Here is a 21,923-nt window from a genome sequence, read left to right as displayed (position 1 = left end):
CAGAATATGAACAAGGGAGAGGGGTCAGAGAGAAAGGGAGACACAGAATCTGAAGCAGGCTCCAGGCTCTTCGCTGCCAGCACAGAGCCTGACATGGGGCTTGAACTCATAAACTCTAAGATAATGACCTGAACTGAAACCAAAGGCTTAACCGACTGAGCCACCCAGGTGCCCCTGATTGGTATATTTTTATTGATAGTAAAAAACACTTCATTCTCTGTAAATTTGAAATGCAATGTTTGATGACTACTCTTGGGATACTCATTGATATCCTAATAATCCAATTTTTATATGCAATGAATTACACATTGGGGAGAATGTGAAAGTTTTCTATCCAATGTGAATGCTGGTCCAATAGTATGTTCAACATCTATTATGTACTGTGTTATAATGAGTATATTTCGGTTGATAAAATGAATGCGAACATTCTATAATGTTCAACTTATGCAGACTTTAATTTAAAGGACCTGTCAGCTAGGATTTCCAAAGCCTAAATGTTCATGTCACAATTCATATTCATAGTTCACATCTCCAGCAATTTTTTTGGATTTCATGACAGGGCCAATTCTTCAGTTGTCTGAATCTATACAACTGTTATGTCTTAATATTTTAAATTTTACTGAGCACAATGTATTCCATTGACTCACATTTATACACTCATTGTGCAAATCAATATTTTTCTTTATAATAATTTTTCTACATTATCTGTGGTCAAGAAAAACCTTCCTACCACCATATGTAAAAGATGTTTAAATAGAATGATAAAATGTCTGGGGGTAGTAAGTGTTCCTTCATCCAATTTATTTTTGTAAAAATATAATTATGTGTAGGTACATTTGATCCCTTACAGAATGTAGACATCAATAATAATATAATGTCAGCTGCAGATCTCAGTCGTTGGGTAAATTAAAGCAATAAAATATTTTTCTTTTTCCATAAAAAGACATTGTTTATTAGCATATATAAGGAATAAAATCAGAACTTCCAAAGTACAGATAACTATGTAATGTTAAAAAGAAAAATGAAAAATACTCTCATCAGTTGAAAAAAAATCTTGCCTTTTCCATTAATGGAAAACATTTATGATCAGAACATATAGTCAAAACAATTTTTCTGTGGTGTAGAATAGTAGTGTTTTAGTATTAATTATTTATTAATAAAAATTAAAGTAATTTTTAAATATTAATTCTAGAATATGATCGCAAAAAAATGGCATACCCCAAGTTAAAGGCTGAACAGATATATGGAAATGTAACTTTCTCCTGACTTAGCTTCTTTAGCCTGTACTCATATTTTCCTATTTTGCTTTGTTTTTACATTTTTTCTAAAGCCAGACTGTCATCTATAATGTCAAATATAAACTACAGCATATTAACATAATACCACAGCAAGGTATCAAAGAAGGGTACAATCGAGAAACTAAAAAGAAGCAATGACAATCTCTTAGTTCATATCCTTCCCCAAAAGTTCTGTGAATCTCTCCTTTGATTCATTTCACTTCAAATTTATTTATCAGAAACTAGAATAAAGGAAAGTATGTTTCTTTGAGAAATGTGTGAATAATGGCAGTTATCCAAATATGTCTAATTTCCTTATTTGTTTATATTTGATTGTTTATAATATTATTGTTTTAGTCCTAGCACTTTTTTCTAATATTTATAATATTTCACTGATTTCCAATTGATTTTCTAGTTACCTAAGACTCACAATGTTATATGTGAAAGCATCCAAGAAATGTACTGCTGAACTGGCCCTATGTTTGGCTAAAGTAAAATCTGGTGAAAAGTATTTTAATGTATTAGTTTTCAGTTCCCTTTATATTTTATTTTCAAAGGAAATTCAGAGAGCTCTAGATGCCAAATACTTTTTACTTAATCTGTTAGTAAATAATTGTATTCATTTAAAATTCCATAATTAAAAGGAGTTAGGTCTGAAACCAATAGTGTTTATGGCAAGGCTTCAGGATTCACGGTTAAGATATGCAAGTAAATTCCTTCCCTATATAACAGAAATGAAAAAGTTGACTTTGAAATTGAAAAACTACACCATTTACATTAGCATCTATCTATCTATTATATATATATATGTATGTGTGTATATATATATATATGTATGTGTGTATATATATACATATATATATACATATACATATGTATACACACATACATGCGCATGTATAAATCTAACAAAATAAGTATAAGACCTACATAAGGTAAGCTACAAAATTTTGTTAAAATAAATCAAAAGTAAATAAATGCTTTGAAATTGAAAAATTATACCATTTACGTTAGCATCTATCTATTATATATATATATATATGTATGTGTGTATATATATACACATATATATACATATACATATATATACACACATACATGCACATGTATAAATCTAACAAAATAAGCATAAGATCTACATAAGGTAAGCTACAAAATTTTGTTAAAATAAATCAAAAATAAATAAATGCAGAGATATCCCATGTTCATGCAGAGGAGACTCAATAGTGTAAAACTGTGAGTTCTTCCAAACTTGATCTTGATCATAACAATACCAATCAAATCTCAGCAAGTTATTTTGTGGGTATTAACAAACTGATTTTAAAGTTTATATGGAGAAGCAAAAGACCCAGAACTAAAAGAGCTAACACGATACTGAAGGAGAAGATAAAGTTTAGTACTGACACTACCAGACTTCAAGACTTATTGTAAAACTATACTAAACAAGACAGTGTGATAGGTGAAAGAATAGACTGATCAATGGAATAGAACAGAGAGACCAGAAACAGATTCTCATTAATATAGTTAACAGATCTTTGACAAAGAAGCAAAAACATAGTCTTTTCAAAAATGGTGCTGGACCAACTGGGCATTCACAAACAAAAGAAATCAAAATGAATCCAGACACAAATCTTACATCCTTCACAAATGTTACCTCAAAATAGATCACACCTTAAATGTAAAATACAAAACTATAGAACTCCTAGAAACATAGGAGAAAACCTAGATGACCTTGTGTATGGCCATGAGTTTAGATATAACATCAAAATTATGCTCCATAAAACAAAGAATTGATAATCTGGACTTCTTTAAAATGAAAAAAAAAAAAAAATGTCTGCTGTGAGAGATACTGTTAACAAAATGAGAAAGCAATACACATACTGGAAAAAAATATTGGCAAAAGACATATCTGATAAAGGGCCATAATCTGACATATACAAAGTTTTTTTTTTCATTATATTTATTTTTTATTTTTTTTCAATATATGAAATTTATTGGCAAATTGGTTTCCATACAACACCCAGTGCTCATCCCAAAAGGTGCCCTCCTCAATACCCATCACCCACCCTCCCCTCCCTCCCACCCCCCATCAACCCTCAGTTTGTTCTCAGTTTTTAACAGTCTCTTATGCTTTGGCTCTCTCCCACTCTAACCTCTTTTTTTTTTTTTTCTCCTTCCCCTCCCCCATGGGTTTCTGTTAAGTTTCTCAGGACCCACATAAGAGTGAAAACATATGGTATCTGTCTTTCTCTGTATGGCTTATTTCACTTAGCATCACACTCTCCAGTTCCATCCACCAATGGAATGGGAAAAGATATTTGCAAATGACATATCGGACAAAGGGCTAGTATCCAAAATCTATAAAGAGCTCACCAAACTCCACACCTAGAAAAACAAATAACCCAGTGAAGAAATGGGCAGAAAACATGAATAGACACTTCTCTAAAGAAGACATCCAGATGGCCAACAGGCACATGAAAAGATGCTCAACGTCGCTCCTTATCAGGGAAATACAAATCAAAACCACACTCAGATATCACCTCACGCCAGTCAGAGTGGCCAAAATGAACAAATCAGGAGACTCTAGATGCTGGAGAGGATGTGGAGAAACGGGAACCCTCTTGCACTGTTGGTGGGAATGCAAATTGGTGCAGCCACTCTGGAAAACAGTGGGGAGGTTCCTCAGAAAATTAAAAATAGACCTACCCTATGACCCAGCAATAGCACTGCTAGGAATTTACCCAAGGGATACAGGAGTGCTGATGCATAGGGGCACTTGTACCCCAATGTTTATAGCAGCACTTTCATCAATGGCCAAATTATGGAAAGAGCCTAAATATCCATCAACTGATGAATGGATAAAGAAATTGTGGTTTATATACACAATGGAGTACTACATGGCAATGAGAAAGAACGAAATATAGCCCTTTGTACAAAGTATTTTTAAAACTGAACAGAGGGGCGCCTGGGTGGCTCAGTCGATTAAGCGTCCGACTTTGGCTCAGGTCATGATCTCACGGGTCGTGGGTTTGAGCCCCGCATCAGAGCCTGGAGCCTGCTTCGGATTCTGTGTCTCCCTATCTCTCTGACCCTCCCCTGCTCATGCTGTCTCTCTCCATCTCTCAAAAAATAAATAAATGTAAAAAAAAAAATTAAAAACTCAACAGAAAGTAAACAGTAACCCAACTAAAATCGGCTAAAGACCTGAACAGACACTTTCTCAAGGAAGATATGTAGATGGAATTTAGCATATGAAAAGATGTTTCACATTAGATGCCATCAGCAAAATGCAAACTGAAGCCACAATGCCACACCTATTAGAATGGCCATAATCCGGAACAATGATTACACCAAATGTTGTTGGGGATGTGGGGCAACAGAAATTCTCATACACAGCTGTTGGAAATGCAAAATGGCACAGCTATTATGGAAGATACTATGGCAGTTTTTTACAATACTAAGTGCACTCTTGCCATATGATCCAGGAACTGCACTCCTTGTAGTTACACAAAGGAGTTCAAAATTTGTGTCCACAAAAAAAACTGCTTATGGATATTTATAGTAGCTTTACTCATAATTGCCAAAACTTGGAAGCAACCAAGATGTCCTTCCGTAGGTGAACAGATCAACAAAGTGCAGTACATACGGACACTGAAATATTCAGCATTAAAGGAAAATGCACTATCAAGCCATGAAAATACATGAAGGAGGCTTAAATGCATACCACCGAATAAAAGAAGTCAATCTGAAATGACTATATACACTTGATTCCAACTGTATGACATACTGGAAAAGGCAAAACTATGGGAGCAGTGAAAAGGTCAGTAGTTTTCAGGGTTGGAGAGGGAAGGAGGGATAGATGGAGGATGGAAGATTGTAATGTCAGTGAAAATACTGTGCATCATAACATAATGGTAGAAATATTTCATTATATATTTGTCCAAATTCATAGTATGTGCAACACAGAGAATCAACCCAAATGCAAACTATAAAGTTCGGGTGATTATGCTGAGTCAAAATAGGTTTATTAATTATAACAAATGTACCATCCTGGTGAGAGATGTTGATAATGGGGGAGGTTATGCAAGTGTTGGGGCAAGACGTATACTGGAAATCTCTGTGCCTTCCTCTTACTTTTGCTGTGAATGTAAAAATAAACCCTTATTTTTTTAAAGGAATTTGGTAGTCACCATGTTTAACTAAATTCTTGAACTAGATAATCGTTCTAGATAGAGAAGACTGCTTTCAATATGAACGTATGATTTGATGATAGAGATTGTATTTTCTGTTCTCTAGGAAGGGCTACTGACGCTTATCTGATTTGAGGAAAGCTTATAAAATAGTCTTGTGTGCATCAAGAAACACAAAGAAACATGAATACATACTCTTGACACATATAAGCATATAATTACTCTTACCCAGTGAGTTCAATAATCACACTCACAAAAGCAGATGATTAATATGCTGATAGCTTATTATTGTTTATGGGCTAACCATCAAAGGAAAAGCTTTGTTTTTGCATTTGTGTTTCTTTTACATCTGTTGTTAAATATGCTTATTTGTTTGACACATGGCTTTTTTCACTTCTTATGAGGACTAATACTGTCCCAAAGAAATTAGGAATATAAAATATTACAACAAATACTCAAATTTGGTTTTCATTTTATTTCACAGAAATAACTATGTTTTTGGTCGAAATTATAGACTGAAAGATGGTATTTAGATTATGAAGACAATATTTTTGAGTACTTAATGTCCTATTTTAAAAATGCTAATCAAGTTACTGGATAATTGTATTACATACAGAATTTTGGAAGTACTATTTTGATTCATCTATCATGCTAAATCTAATATGTACAGCAATACCAAACAATAATTAAGTGGCATCGGTTGATGAAATTATTTTTCAAAAACATAAGATTTTGCAGAATCCTATGCATGCATATTTTACAATCAATAGTGAGCGATCCTTTGCACTTTCCTGCAATTTACCCTGCATTTGACTTTAAAATTTTCAGGTTGAAAAGTAAAAGCTATTTACTTTTAAATATCTAGGCCATAATCATACTGGAAAGCAATTTACATTATGCCATAATTTACTTTCTTTAAATATTAGTAGATGACACAGGGCTAAACTAGAAACGCTAAATGTGGACCAACTTAACATTTAACTTTCAAGTGAGAAATTTAACTTAAAGTAACAAAAGATAGTCTAATAAAATTCACCTAAACGAGCTTCAAATTTCTAATCTGTCCAAAGAACACTTTCTTTTCATAAAGTCAAAATTGGATAATACAAGCTGTACTAAAAAGGCTAAATGACCTGACAAGAATAATGCTCTATCTTGTCTTTATTTGAGGCAGCTTCGTGAATTTTTCTTCATGTTAAAAATCCTACTCTTTCAGAAATAAATAAAACATTTTAAAAAATTAAAAAAAAAAAGAGGGGCCCCTGGGTGGCTCAGTTGGTTGGGCGAACTACTTGGGTCATGATCACACGGTTTGTGAGTTTGAACCCCACATCGGGCTCTGTGCTGACAGCTCAGAGCCTGGAGCCTGCTTCAGATTCTGTGTCTCCTGCTCTCTCTCTCTCTCTCTCTCTGTCTGTCTCTCAAAAAGATGAAACATTAAAAAAGAAAATCCTAATCATTACTTAGTTTTCTATAGTTTGAAATGCCTAGCTAAGTTTATATTGTTTCTGGGGTAAGTTAACTTTATGGAGTTAATGGTTAAAGAAGAAATCAATACAGTTTGAAAATGCTAATTTTTAATCTGTTGGATCATAATTTTAGAAAAGAATACTTTCCAAAATTCAAATGCACAAACAGAACCCACAGCAAAGAATATTCAGAAGTCAATTTGTCTTAAAAAATCTTTTTCAAGTTATCAAATATATAATTTGCATTGATGCCTTCTAAAGCTATTTGTAGTGGTGCCTGGGTGGCTCAGGTGGTTAAGGGCCTGATTTTGGCTCAGGTCATGATCTTGCAGTTCGTGAGTTTGAGCCCCACATCAGGTTCTGTGCTGACAGCTCAGAGCCTGGAGTTTGCTTCGGATTCTGTGTCTTGCTCTCTTTCAGCCTCTCCCTCCACACACTCTGTCACTCTCTCAAAAATAAATAAACATTAAAAAATAGAAAAAAAATAAAATAAAGCTATTTTAGTAAAAATAGTAAAATAATAGTAAAAAATATTATTTTATAATTAAATTAAATTAAACCTATAAAATAAACTATCTCCCTATTTAAAAATTAAAATTCTAATATTTAATGAAGAAAGAGAAGTCAGTTTTAATATTTACTCTTATGGAAAAAAATTACTATGTAATTGTTAGATACAATGTAAACGTTAGATACAAGCTTTAAATGACTGTATGAGTTCATTAATAATACATTAATCACTCAAAATAAAACAAAATGCAGTTTATCTAGATAAAAATGGATTTCTTTAACTCTGAAGAGCTAAAGTTTAAAAAGCCATTGTTCAAAATTCGTTATCTAAACATAATATTTTAGCTCTGGGAAGGGGACTTTAAGTACACTTGGTAAGATGAGTAATTTAGGATTACTCTTGAATTCTTGAGTCTTACTGGAGAAATAAAATTTTTGGATTCCTTATAATCTTCCTAAAGAATAGACTTAATTAGATCTTCAAAAATGGCCTCAAGCTGCTTTTTACCTCAAGGCCTTCACATAAACACTATACCATCATGGAGCTCTGTTGCCCTACCTCTTTTTTCCTTATGACTCTACCCAGCAAGTACTGCAAGGATCTGCGTCTTTGCTGAAGATTTCCCTGAGCATCCATTATGCCTCCCTAAGATCACTTAGGCCACAATATTATATACTTTCCAAATAACATGTGGTTATACCTTTGATAGCACTTATTAAGTTGATTGTATCAATTTTTACTCTAATAGACAATCTCTATAACTTTTCTACTATAACCAAATCCCATGATACCAGAGACTTCTTTTCCAGCTCCTCATCTATCACTAAGGTAGCATGCTGTAACTCTCCCAGCTTTTGGACAAAATCATTTAACTGCAATTATTCCAATAGAATTCTGGTTCTGATTGATTATGAATATCTCTATTTCTAAATCATATTAATGGACTTATGATCATATATATCTCAAAAGAAAACAGAACCATTTTCAAATATTTTTAGTTTAATTGAATCAGGTTTTGTTGCCAAACAATTCCAAAGGTTGTTATAAATCTTCTCTAGAGCTAGTAGTTTAAAATGACTTCTCTTATATGAGGTTATTATGCCATTAGGATTGGGTGAGAATATATAATAAATATGAATAGCTATTCAGTACTGATGAAAACCACCAAATTAGTTAAAATTCTGAAAGTGCCTTTGGCATCCGAATATTAGAGGACCCCGAACTTAGATTCCTTTCTCTCAACTCCTCTCCCCACACTGCTTAGAAACCCATCCTGCAAAACTCCACTCCTCTAGATAATATTTCCTCTGAACACAACTGCCCACACCTGACCAAGAGCCGATCTCTCTCTTGTTCGTCACACTTTATCTAGGTTGTAACCCTGTTATCCTCTTATAGACAAATATCCTCTTGTTATTACAAATATTCTAACTTTTTGAGCCTATCTGCCTCCTGTATTACACACTGTCATTTTAAGAACGGGAATCATGTTTTATTCAATTCTATATCCTTGGCAAATCTTTCATTTTGCTAAGTAAAGACATTAGATTAATTTCATGAGGTAAAATGTGAATTTTATTACCGTTTTATTTATCAGAATGCTTTTGAATTTCATGATTTACTGGTAGTAAGTCAATATGATTGATTTATTCAATCATAAATAGTTAAATATAGTATGTTTTCAATGTTATACTCATGTCCCCATTTGACAGTAATGGAAACCTTGTTCAAGAATTTTAATTTAATTTTTAACTGCCACATCTCAGTAGTTCTAACAGAAACAATTAAATGGAGGACCCTTTGTTTAGTAGAGTAACATAATGAAAGAACCCAATCTAGCTAACTCATAGACAGCTTTCTATCATGAGGTTCCATCTCCTCCCACTATTTCTCAAATACTCACTTCATTTTTACCAACTACCTGCTCAGCCTTAAAAAAAATAAATCTTTGTCAATTGGAGGCTAGCATATAATAAAAAAATAAAAGATAAAAATAAAAAAGGGAGAAGGAAACAAAGGAATAATATATAGCAAATAAAAAAGGCTGTTTTCTAATTATACTGATGAGAGGTCACTAAACCTGCTTTTATCAACAAACTTCTCCCTATTATATATGAAAATTGACAACTCTATTTCATTAGATATGGCAACTTGTTTGCCAGGTTTTATTAGTGTTTGTGAAGCTTATGCTCAGGTCTCTGTCCAGGATCTTCAATGCTGTCCTTTAAATGGCAGTGCTCCCACAGATGCCCCTTTTTAGGTTAAAATAAAAAGAATACAGGGGCACATGTTTGGCTCAATTGATTAAGGAGTGTCAAACTCCTGACTTTGGCTCAGGTCATGCTCTCGTGGTTGTGAGATCAAGCCCCATGTCAGGCTCTGAGCTGACAGTGTGGGGCCTGCTTGGGATTCTCTCTCTTCCCTCTCTCTACCCCTACCCCACTCTCTCTCTCCCAAAATAAATAAACAAACATTTAAAAATAAGTAAATAATAATAAAAAGACTACAATTTTCCTTATGTTCCCTACTGGCATTTGTTAGTGCTTTTTGATTTATATAATAATTAAATTTCCTTGAGAGTCTTCATAATTTTATCTTCAGTTAATGACATATTTAGTTCAACTATATAATGGATTAATTTTATAACATCCATTTATGATGTATTTATTAATACCAATTCTTACTTTGAAAAGTGAATTTCATCATGTTCTCTTTCTTTTACATCACCACTCAATTGACTAACAGGTTACTATCTATTCATGTTTAATTTCTATTAGTGATACATCTCAGTGATATAAGAAAATATTTTCATTCATTTAAAATATTCCTTTGCCTTTGTTTATAATTTGAGAAAATCAACTAGCATGCTTTTTTTCATTTTTTTCCTCAAAAAGGTTTTTAAACAATGCATTGAGATAACTTTCTAATGTAATTTCATATAGTTTGTTTGAGTGACTTGGAAAATGAATAACAGAAAGTCTACATCAACTTTTTATTCAAGACATTATGCAATATGTTGACTGCCATTCACTGATAATGTCACAAGTAACTCTGTTACCTACCACTGGCTTCCATTCAGGCTGTTATTACTTACTCTCACATTCTGCAATCACTTATTATATAATTCAGTGGAGGGTAACCAACACATTTGAAAGATTTCCCTTTCGCCCCACCCCTTGATTGACAGAATTCCTGGTTTCTATTAGGAGTGGACTCATTTGTATGTAAAATATTCGGTAACATCCAATTGCTTTCATAAAAATTTAAAACAAACAACAATCAATGCAATTTTGTCCTAGTTTCTACTGACAAGTGCTGGATGGTGCACACACTGAGGAAATTCTCAGAAGACTTTTTTGAGTATGACCATTTTTAAAGTATTTAGAAATATGTATGTTAAATTTAAAAAAAAGTAGTTTAAAAGAGGAAATATCAGTAACAGTGGCATCCTGGATTATTTGATTTTTGAGGCTTGAAGGTAAACATAATTCAAGTGACAGACAGATGAATTTATGCCTCCAGCTGTACCTCTGCACAGTGAGCTGCAAATTTTTGAACATGGTAGCAAAAGGTTAGAAGCCTACTGGTTATATGGTTAAACAACACAATCTATATTCACAGCTTGCAGATAGGACAGTTAGATCACAGAAACCATTCACTTTCCAGTATTTTAGTGTTTTGTTTTTGCAGTCTTCTTACATTGCTACACTTTAGGAAATATGCTTCACTTTTCATTCTAGCCAATAAGTAGTTCATTGGTAATAGTTGTAACCTAGGCTGTATTACTAAAAACAGAAGACAAAGTATTAAAGTAATGTGTGTTTTCACAATTTTTCTATGGTTGCAAAAGTAACTGACCATTGTTACAGCTCCTTTTGTTAACATTGTATTGACTGAAAAGTTTAGAATTGGACCCTCAATAGCAGTAAGGTAATCTGGCCTTGCAAGTTCAGAAATGTAATGACCAACCAAGAGAATAAGCTGAAATTTTTCTATAGCTTGGGAAAAACACCGTCAATAAAGTGGTATAATTATCTACATGAAATGTGTTTGAATATAGGATTTATTACACAGTTAGCCATTTGGACAGTCTTCAAAAATCTGGTGATACACTGGGGGAAGCAGCGATGACTGAGTTTAATAACTAATTAATTTAACTGCAGAAACTGGCTAAGGCTTAGATTTCCATGTAATTCTCAAATGGAGTGTGAAGTAAAACAAAGAACAACTGGATACATTATAGAAATATTTTAAAAATTAAACTCAAAATGCTTTAAGCATTTCAATTAGTGCTTCCTAAAAAAAAAAAAAAATAACTTGCCTGATTTCAGGTTATTGAATTGGTTATTCTGATATGTGCAATGAAGTCATCACAACCCTTAACGAGTTTTAATACCCTGAAGAAGGAACTAAAATTGAGTTTTTCCATCTGTTGAAGTAGAGAGGAATAATTAATTATCAGCGACCTCTTACCAGATAGGTGTCTATGAATTTCCCGATCACTATGTTGCCCAGAAATATATGCAGAATTGCTTTCAATGTGTTATTAGTTTTTGAAGCCCTCTAATCATCATGATCATCCCGGAAAAAAGTTAAGGATTTATAATTCTATCAGTTTCCACAGATTAAGGTGGAGCTAGGTTTTCAAGTGGCAATTCTTTCATGCTTGAGTATCAAATCATTTCATTTTCAACCCTTGGTTAGTCAAATATCTAAATGTGAAAATACAGGAAAAATAGAAATGAGAATTTTGTTCTTTAATAGTGTTGATAGGGGTGCCTGGGTGGCTCAGTCAGTTAAGCGTCTGACTTCGGCTCAGGTCATGAACTTGTGGTTTGTGAGTTTGAGCCCTGCCTCGGGCTCTGTGCTGACAGCTCAGAGCCTGGAGCCTGCTTCAGATTCTGTGTCTCCCTCTCTCTCTCTCTCTGCCCCTCCCCCGTTCACACTCTGTCTCTTTCTGTCTTTCAAAAATAAATAAATGTTAAAAAAAATATGTTGGTAAGATATTTTGCTCATAATTTTGTTCTTCAATAGTTTTGGTAGGATATCCTTTTTACCAGTGAGGTTTGTCTGCCAGACACAGATTAATTGGAACTTAGATTTTGCCATTTTTTTTCTTAAGAATTTTATAATGATAGAAAATATGTAGATACTGTGTTCAAACAATATTCCAGCTATTAAGCAATGTGACCAAAAATGCATCAGATAAAGTTAGAGAAAAGAAATTACAGTAGTGATATGTAACCTTCCAATTTACACATAAACTTCTCATTTAAATTATACATATATATCTATAAAATTATTATTTAAAGTAAGACTTTAAGTAAACAGTCACTGCTATAGAATACTTTGGTTAAAATAATGAATATAATACAATTAATTGGTAGCTTCTAAGTGCACTGGAGAAGCTGGAAAAAGAAGAACATTAGTTGAGTGTTTCAAACTTCAAGATTAAAGGCTTGAGCAAGAAAGTTTCTGTAATGGTGCTAACAAATCATTAGTTTCTGTAGCCACAGGGCTGCTATTTCTGAAAACCAAACTCAGAGTCTAGTTCTGTGAGTGGCCGAATTACAACAGAAATGGAACTTATAACTTCGTAAGTTCTATTATTATGAAGATAGGAAATTTACTAGGAAATAATGGGACCCTGGAACTTGGCACATCAGCAGAATCTGATGAAAATGGACACATGGAGCTTCCAAATTCCTTCTGGTTTTCCTAGCCAGTAGAGCCAGCTTTTCCTCCCTTTAAGGAATGTGGTCTCTCCTTGTCTGAAAAAAATCTTTAATCGCCTTCCCTGAAGTTGTTGTTTGGTAGGAGATTCAGATCATCTTCAGGACCCATTAGTACAGCATCTTACTGCCTCTGGATCTATAGCCAGACTCAAGTACCACCATGTCCCAGATGAAAAGGTAAAAAATATGATCCATAAGGAAGTGCTATACATACCAAAACTGGCAAGATTATGTCAAAGTACGTAAATAGAAATGTGTAACGAATATTTGGGAATAGATCCTAAGAGTTTTGGGTTAGAATGAAAGAAATACAATATTGTATCAGGCTGTAGATATTGGTAGGGATGCACTAAAAGGCATTCTAGGTTTAATATATTAGCTAGTGTGAATGAGAATGGCTCTAACAGTTTGCTTGTTATGTTGAGTGAAACCTAGACTCAAAGCTAATCCATATTAAATGAAATTAAAAGCTAGGAACTTCTTGATATGTAATACGGGATGTTTCCCAGAGGATTAAAGACATTCAAATATTAGATTTATCATGCAACACCCCCAAACTATGACTCAAGAAGAAGTCTGGAGACTAGAGACTGATGCTTTATGAAGGCTTTGGTAAAATATGTTTGTAAGGGGAGTCCCAACATTCTCAACATTCTGTATTGTCTCTTGTATGTAGGCCAGAAATTACAGTGCAACATTCTGCCTTTGAAGGACATGACTCCCTGCAATCAGTTCAGATGATGGGGCCTAGGGTGGCAAGAGCCAAGAAGCAGTACTTAGTTATTAAAGACAGGTAGTTGTGACTGTAATCGTAAGTAGGTACAAGCAGTAATCACAATAATTTGACTTACCAAAATGGACACTAGCTAACTGATCATGGTCCCTAGAATTGAAATAGATTGATATTTTACTGAATCCTTTCTTGGTTAATGTAAGTGGATAAGCTCTTATAATGCTGAACAGAAGTACTAACTAAATAAACACAGTGGAGAGTCACAGTCTCTCAAAAGATTCCCCAATTTAAGGCAATTCACAGCACAGAGATTCTTGAATGAAAAGGAGGCCTGGCCCTTTTGAGGAAGTACCTTGCTACACTGACTAAGTTTTATAATGTAAATTTTTTTTCTCGGGCTTCCCTAAGGGACCTGACATTATTTACAAGGAGCTTTGGGTACTTGAGAAGGGAAAATAATGAGAATATTTGAGGATACCTGATACTGGTTCTTACTGAGATCCCAAATGTCACTGTAGTCCACCAGTCAGAGTAGAGGTTATAGAAGTTAGGCAATCAAAATAATTTTTTGGGTCCACTTTACTGTTGGCCTAGTGAGACCCTGAATGCAATCTGTGGGTATTTCTCAGTTTCCTAATGAATAAATATATCCAGCAACTGACAGAATTCCCTGACCCACAAAGTGAAAACTATGTGTGTGTATGTGTGTGTGTGTGTGTGTATATATATATATATATATATATATATATATATATATGTATATATCACATATATATCACATCTTCTTTACCATTCATCCATTGATGGACATTTGGGCTCTAAATAAATAAATAAATAAATAAATGTGTCTACTGACCAAAACAGTCAATTAAAGGTAACATTGTGTTACTAGAGGGATTACAGAGATTGTGCCACAATCAAGATGCAGAGGAAATAACCTCTTCATATGCTATTTCAATTCACTTCTTTGACCCATGCAGAAGACAGATGGATCTTAGAGAATGATTGTGAATTGTTAGAAACTTAACTGGTCATATGAATTGTTGCTGTTGTCCTAAATGTAGTTTCAGTATTGGACCAAATTAGTGTATCTCCGAGCACCTGGTATGTAGATATTAACATGGCAAGTGTTTTTGCCCTGTAACTGTCAGTAACAACCATCAGAAGCCATTTTCCTTCCTCCCAGTTGGTCAGAAATAAATTTACACTGTCCTACTCAGGGCTCCATGAATTCTCCAGCCTTGTACTGCAGGAATCTTAATTGCTTATCCTTTGCAAAAGACATCATGCTTGTCCGTGACTTTGATGATATCATTCTGACTGGATGGAACCACTGCCAATAGCAAGTGGTAGGAAATATGAAATGTTTATTATAAATTAAGGCCTTGTAACTATTTTCAGAAATAAAGATTTTATAGCTCCTCTCTACTTATTTCCCTGAATTGTAATGTACATATCAATAGATATCAACAAATTTCTTTTTCCCTCCTATTCTACCCCACCATCAACAAATGTATGAAGGTTAAACATGCCATAACTTACTCATTTTGTTGAATATTGAAAGTGGATTGTAATGAGAAAAATGAAGATTAGATTCAGAGTAGCTAAATTTAAAACATGATACCAAAGTAACTAATACAACTTCAGATTTTCTATTCTTGTGGACTGAAAATATCTCATTTCCAAAATATCTCTCTTATGTTAGTCTTGACATTTTAAGGATTATATGTATATAAAAAAGAATGATAGCTAATCAAATGATTTCACTATAATGGACATTTCATTTCTGTCTTTGCCTACCTTTTATTCATCCCCTTTTCTTTATTGTCTTGTGTGGAATGACTTCAACCTTAATGAATAGAATCTGGTGGGCTACATGAAGATACCTTCTTTCTCAGAGACAATTGGTAGACATATTGATCAAGGTTGGTCAATGGAGGATGACCCTATGGAATATAAATCTTCTAAAAAGTGGCAAAAGAACCTGAAAATTTTCAAAGTGGTCTGGCTTTATGAGGCAGGTTCTTATACCTCTTGAACTCAAATTTTGTGAATCTGTTTGGTTTTTGACAAACTTCCAAGCTGGGTGTTTATATTTTCAAAGATGTGAGCTCACCATATAATTTTGCTGAAAATGACTAAATATGGAACTCTTGCTTACAACTAAAAGAACCCCATATAGACACCTTTCTAATAAATATCATTTCTTTGTTCTCTTATTAACCTTGTTAGTGTCCTCAAGTAACAATATCATATTATAGAATCTTTGCTTAATGGTGTGACTACCTTCTCTATTCAGTATTAGATGTTATGGCCTTTGATAACTCTGATAAGTTTTTATCCTTGGGATATGCATGAATTTTTGTACAGACATATATACACACACATACAAATGCAAGGCCACGTTTGTTGGTTCTTTCAAGAAAACACTAGAATGTGGTGGGAAGGATAAGGAAACATTTCATCATTTCTAAATGATGGAGAATTCTCCAAGGAGAAAACTACCACGCCAAATTTTGTGGAGTATTGAAACTCAACTCCCTATGATCCCAAAGGTGATATTCTGATTTGTGTATTTTAACGTGGCTATAAACATTTGGTTCACAGTTGTTAAGAGTTAAACAAAGAAAAATAGGTTAAAAGCCAATTTCTCTTGAGAGAAGAGGAAAGAATGAAAGAGCAAAGAACATCTTGGCAAAACGTAATGAGGAAGTGGGAGCACAGGGGAATACCCAGCTTCCCCAAATGAGATAGCAAGAAAACCTGCCAGAGACACACAGGGGAAATATGCCAAGATAACATATTTTCTCTGGGGGAAACAGAACCTGTGAGGAAAAACAAATTGAAATTGAGGGAATAACTGAAAATAAAATCCAAAGCAGAGAGGAACAAAAGGTAATGAGTACAACAAGGAAGAAGAGGGAAAAATGTAAATTTTAATCTACTTACAGATGTTTATCTTTATCTGAATACATATGATAATGATCTTTCTTCTAAAATATATTTGTAAAAAGATTTTAACTATTCATGTAAATGACTTTAGTATGCTCTTATAACTGTTGACTAATTAATATAAGCAATATTGATGATGAGGATAACAAGATGCTTCTTATTACTTACAATTCTGGATTAGACTTATAATTCAGATAGTAGCTGCAGAAAGTCCCAGTAGTGACTAAGCTGTTACAATGCACTTTCTGTGTATGGAATATGGTCTTAAATATCATGAGATCAGTTTTTTCTGTTTAACAAGGCCACCTTACTACTTTGAAGACCAACTACAGAAATAGAGAAAAAAAACGTAACCCCCAAGTAAAACTAATAGGTTAATATATAGTGAAAAACTCTAAAATCTAGCATTTTTTAAAAAGTAAACTTGTAGGGGCACCTAGGTGGCTCAGTAAGTTAAGCCGACTTTGGTTCAGGTCATGATGTCCTGGTTTGTGAGTTCAAGCCCCACATAGGGCTCTATGCTGACAACTCGGAGCCTGGAGCCTGCTTTGGATTCTGTGTCTCAGCCTTTCTCTGTCCCTTCCCCACTCACACTCTGTCTTTCTTGCTTGATCTCAAAAATAAATAAACAGAAATATATAAATAAATAAATAAATAAATAAATAAATACATACATACATACATACATAAATAGTCAACTTGTACATAGAGTCAACTTCCAAAATCACAAAACTAAATTTCTACAAAATATTGGAATTTTTCTTAAAATATCTTACAATAATCAATCAAAAAAGCAGAAAGCACAATAGTTTCACCTGAAAGAATTATTACTCTTATGGATACTTTATAACTGAGTAAACAGTTTCACCAAAACATATTTTCTTAATACAATACGATAATGGTTTTTTGATACATTTTTATGAGAATTGGTGAAGACATGTCAACTCCATAAAACGTTTAGAATAGGGTTTTTATAAAGATGACTTTACTATGTTTTCCTACAGAATCTAATGATATAGCATTTAAGAGCTTTTGCTGTCAGCACAGAGCCTGCTTCAGAGCCTCTGTCTCCCTCTATCTCTGCCCCTCCCCTACCTCAAAACTAAATAAACATTAAAAGTAAAGAACAGCCAGGTACATATTTAGAAAGATATGGATACTGGCATTTAAATTTATGGTGGGGGTGCCTGGGTGGCTCAGTTGATTTGTTAAGTGTTGGACTTCGGCTCAGGTTATGACCTCACAGTTCATGTGCTTGAGCTCACAGCACAGAGCCTGGAGCCTGCTTTGGATTCTGTGTCTCCCTCTCTCTCTGTTCCTCCCCTCTGTCTCTCTGAGAGAGCATGAGACTCATGCTCTGTCTCTCTCTGTCTCTCTCTCTCTCTCTCTCAAAAATAAATAAACATTAAAAAATAATTCATAAATTATAAGCTAATAAATACTATAATAATAGCTGTAAATTATACCTTTTTCTATTTAATAAAAGATATATTGATTTAAAAATATTAAACAGTATCGTGTTTTTATATTTACTAGAAAATGAGCAACTATTTTTTAGATGCAATTCAAAGATGTTTCCATAATTTTATATTTATGAATAATCACAAGCCGGAGACACATGAGGCCTTCAGGTATGAACTCATTGTAACATGCTCAGCCTATTGATTAGATAAATACAGGATTATTGGGCAAACATATCAAAAGGCAACCATCCTTTAAAAATCATACTTCATTTTCAAAATATTATCTGAAATGACAAAGTGTTTTTGAAATGCTAGCATCCTTAGGCATTATGATCTGGGTTAGGTCAAGCTATGTGACGGGCAACCAATGTATCTCTGCAATGCCATATTGAAAAATGTGTGGAAAGAAATATGATAAAAGTTATCCAGCAACTTCTCCCCCACCCCTCACCCGCAGTTTCTGGGTCATTTGTTTGGTCTCTGAAAATATCAGGGTGAGACAAATATTCGTCCCTTCTTTTGTTTGTTTGAAAGAAATATAATGTCAAAATGGTTTCTTGCTTAACAGTTTAATTTGTGTCACAAGTAGTGGGCACAGACTCCAAATCCCTTATCATTTTCACAGCCTTTTCTGCCACTGAGCTGAATGTAATTGATGATACATCAGAATTTTCAGGTTAAAGTTTTAGAAAACAAGTCAATGCTACAAGCTTTTCATTCTTGGACTGTTTTTCTTCTTTCCATACATACCTGTTTTTTAACATAAATATTACACATGGTTAACTTAAATTTAAAATAACCTGGAAAAAATTAGCTCAGTAGAAATTTTGTCTTATTATCCAAGATATAATTTTTGCTTACATATATTATAAAGAACTATCTTATTGGTTGTTTTGGACAGAATTGTGTGCCACAAATTCATATATTGAAACCCTAAGCTTCAGAACCTTGAATGTGACTACATTTGGAGATAGAATCTTTAAAAGGGTAATTAAGTACAAATGAGGCCCTTAGGGTGGGTCTAATCCAATCTGATTCTGTCTTTATAAGAAGGAAATCGAGCATGCATAGGCACCCAGAACGTCTGAGTATGGAAAAAGGCCATGTGAGGACACACGGAGAGGGGGCCCATCTGAAGGCCAAGGAGGGAGGTCTCAGGAGAAATCTGACCATCTGACACCTTGATCTCAGATTTTTAGCCTCCAAAACTGTGAGAAAATAAACTATTGTTTAAGCCCCCCAGACTATATGTAGGATTTTGGTACAGCAGCCCTAGCAAACTAACATAACTTGAAAGCAATTTCTTGTTTATATATCTACTTTAATTTGCTTTCCTCAGCCTTGAGAAGACAGTTTTTCCTGTGAAGCATTAGTTAATACCAAACTCTTTAAGGTACATTTACTCATAATATTTGATATTTGATATACTGAGTCTTATTTTTTTTGTAAACTGGAACTCTAAGCTAATATTCCATTAAACTGCAAAAAAAAAAAAAATAATAGTCTTACATAGGATTCAACATGGGCACAGCAGATTTAATGGCTTATGTATATACCATTATATATAAATTTTATATATAAAAAATTTAATGGTTTTCCATGATCATGGTCAACAACCAGTCCAGTTCTAAAGAATCACTAACTAACCTAGTAGATTTTAGACAATGATTAATGTAATAAAAATACTTACTCTCCCTTACCTTATCTTAAACTTGATGCTTTTAATCTCTTTTCAACAAAGTGACAGATTAAGGTCCCGAACTGGCATAGGAATAAATGTAATGCAATTGAAATACATGCAATCAAATTGTATTTAATAGGTACCCACTTTTATGCTCTACTGTAATTTGTATATGATATATTGGGCAGCTGTAGTTTACTTATGATAAGTTAGACATGTTTGGGTTCAACATAATTATAGAAAATGAAATGATAGGGGAACCTGGGTGGCTCAGTCAGTTAAACACCTGACTCTTGATTTCAGTACAGTTCATGATCACATCCTTTGTGGGTTTGAGCTGCACATCAAGTTCTGTGCTGACAGTATGGAGCCTGCTTGGGATTCTTTCCCTCTCCCTCTCTCTGCCCCTCTCCTGTTCCCTCTTATGCTCTCTCTCTCTCTCTCTCTCTCTCAAAATAAGTACATTAAAAAAAAAAAAAGAAAATTAGATAACAACAATGCATTAGTGCTTAGTGCTACAAAAGGGGTTTGATGTTAAAGGCTTATACATCAAAGAGCCAGGAGACCTGGGTCAATGGTCAAGTTTTAATGAGCTGTGTGACCTTGAGGAATTCACTGAAACTTAATGGCTTTGTAGCTCTACAAATCGAGTAATTAGAAAAATTACTTCCTAGGGATGTGTGCTGAACAAGATCATCTTCTATGACAATACAACTATATCTGACACAGATTAACTAAAATAGCCTGTTGTTTTTTAATGTGTTAGGCACCTACTATGTACTATGCTTTCTATTAGATGTTGCATATGAAGAAATAAGATTCTTTATATTCCAAACTGGAATGTGGCAGATTCTGTTAAAATGTAGCAGAATGTTTAAATGATACATATATATGGTACTTATCTATAGTGCGTTTGTGTATAAAAATATACACATAGTGTATATGATGTAGTTTACATATATTTAAGGAGATCTTATTTTGTAGAATAGTTTTAGATTCATAGAAAAATTAACAAGAAAGTTCAGAGTGTTCCGATATACTCTTTCTTTCTATCTCACCCTACCCCTACAGCTTCCCCAGCTATCAACATCCTGTACCACAGCGGTACATTTGTTACACTGATGAGCCTATATTGGCACATTATTATCAGCAAAATCTGTAGTTCGCATTGGGGTTTACTACTGGGAGGTTTACATTCTATGAGTTTTGATAAAGGTATAATGAAAGGTATCCACTATTATAGTATCATCTGGGAAAATTTCATTGCCCTAATAATCCTGTGTTCTGCCTATTCATCCTTCTTTCCGCCTTGCCCTTTGCAACCACTGATAATTTTATAGTCTTCATAATTTTAGTTTCTTTCTAGAATGTATAACTGAAATCAGTAGCTTTTTTAATTCACTCTTTTCATTTACTAATGTGCATTTAAGGTTCCCCCATGTCTTTTCATGACTTGATAGCTCATTTCTTTTTAGCACTGAGTAATTTTCCATCATTTGTGTGTGGCATAATATATTTATCTATTCACATACTAAAGGACATTTTGATTGATTCCAAGTTTGGGCAAGTATGAATAAAGCTGCTATAAATGTCACCGTGCAAATTTTTGTATGGACAAGTTTCCAAACCATTTGTTTAAATACCAAGGAGTGCAGTTGCTAGATCATATGGCAAAAGCATGCTTAGTTTGCTAAGAAATTACCAATTTATATTCCTCAGTTACTGTGCCCACCAATAATTTATGAGTTCTTGTAGGTTCACATCCTTGCCAGCATTTGGTGTTGTCAGTGTTTCAGATTTTGGCCATCCTAATAGGTGTGTAATGATATGTTCCTGCAGTTTTAAATTGCATTTCTCTGATGATGTGAGAATCTTTTCATATGCTTATTTTCCATCTGTATATCTTCTTTGA

This window comes from Panthera pardus, unplaced genomic scaffold, assembly GCF_024362965.1.
Source record: "Panthera pardus isolate Hobbes unplaced genomic scaffold, ASM2436296v1 HiC_scaffold_13, whole genome shotgun sequence".
NCBI lineage: Eukaryota > Metazoa > Chordata > Mammalia > Carnivora > Felidae > Panthera > Panthera pardus.
The sequence above is the reverse complement of the archived record's forward strand: the minus strand, read 5'-3'. Positions refer to the sequence as shown.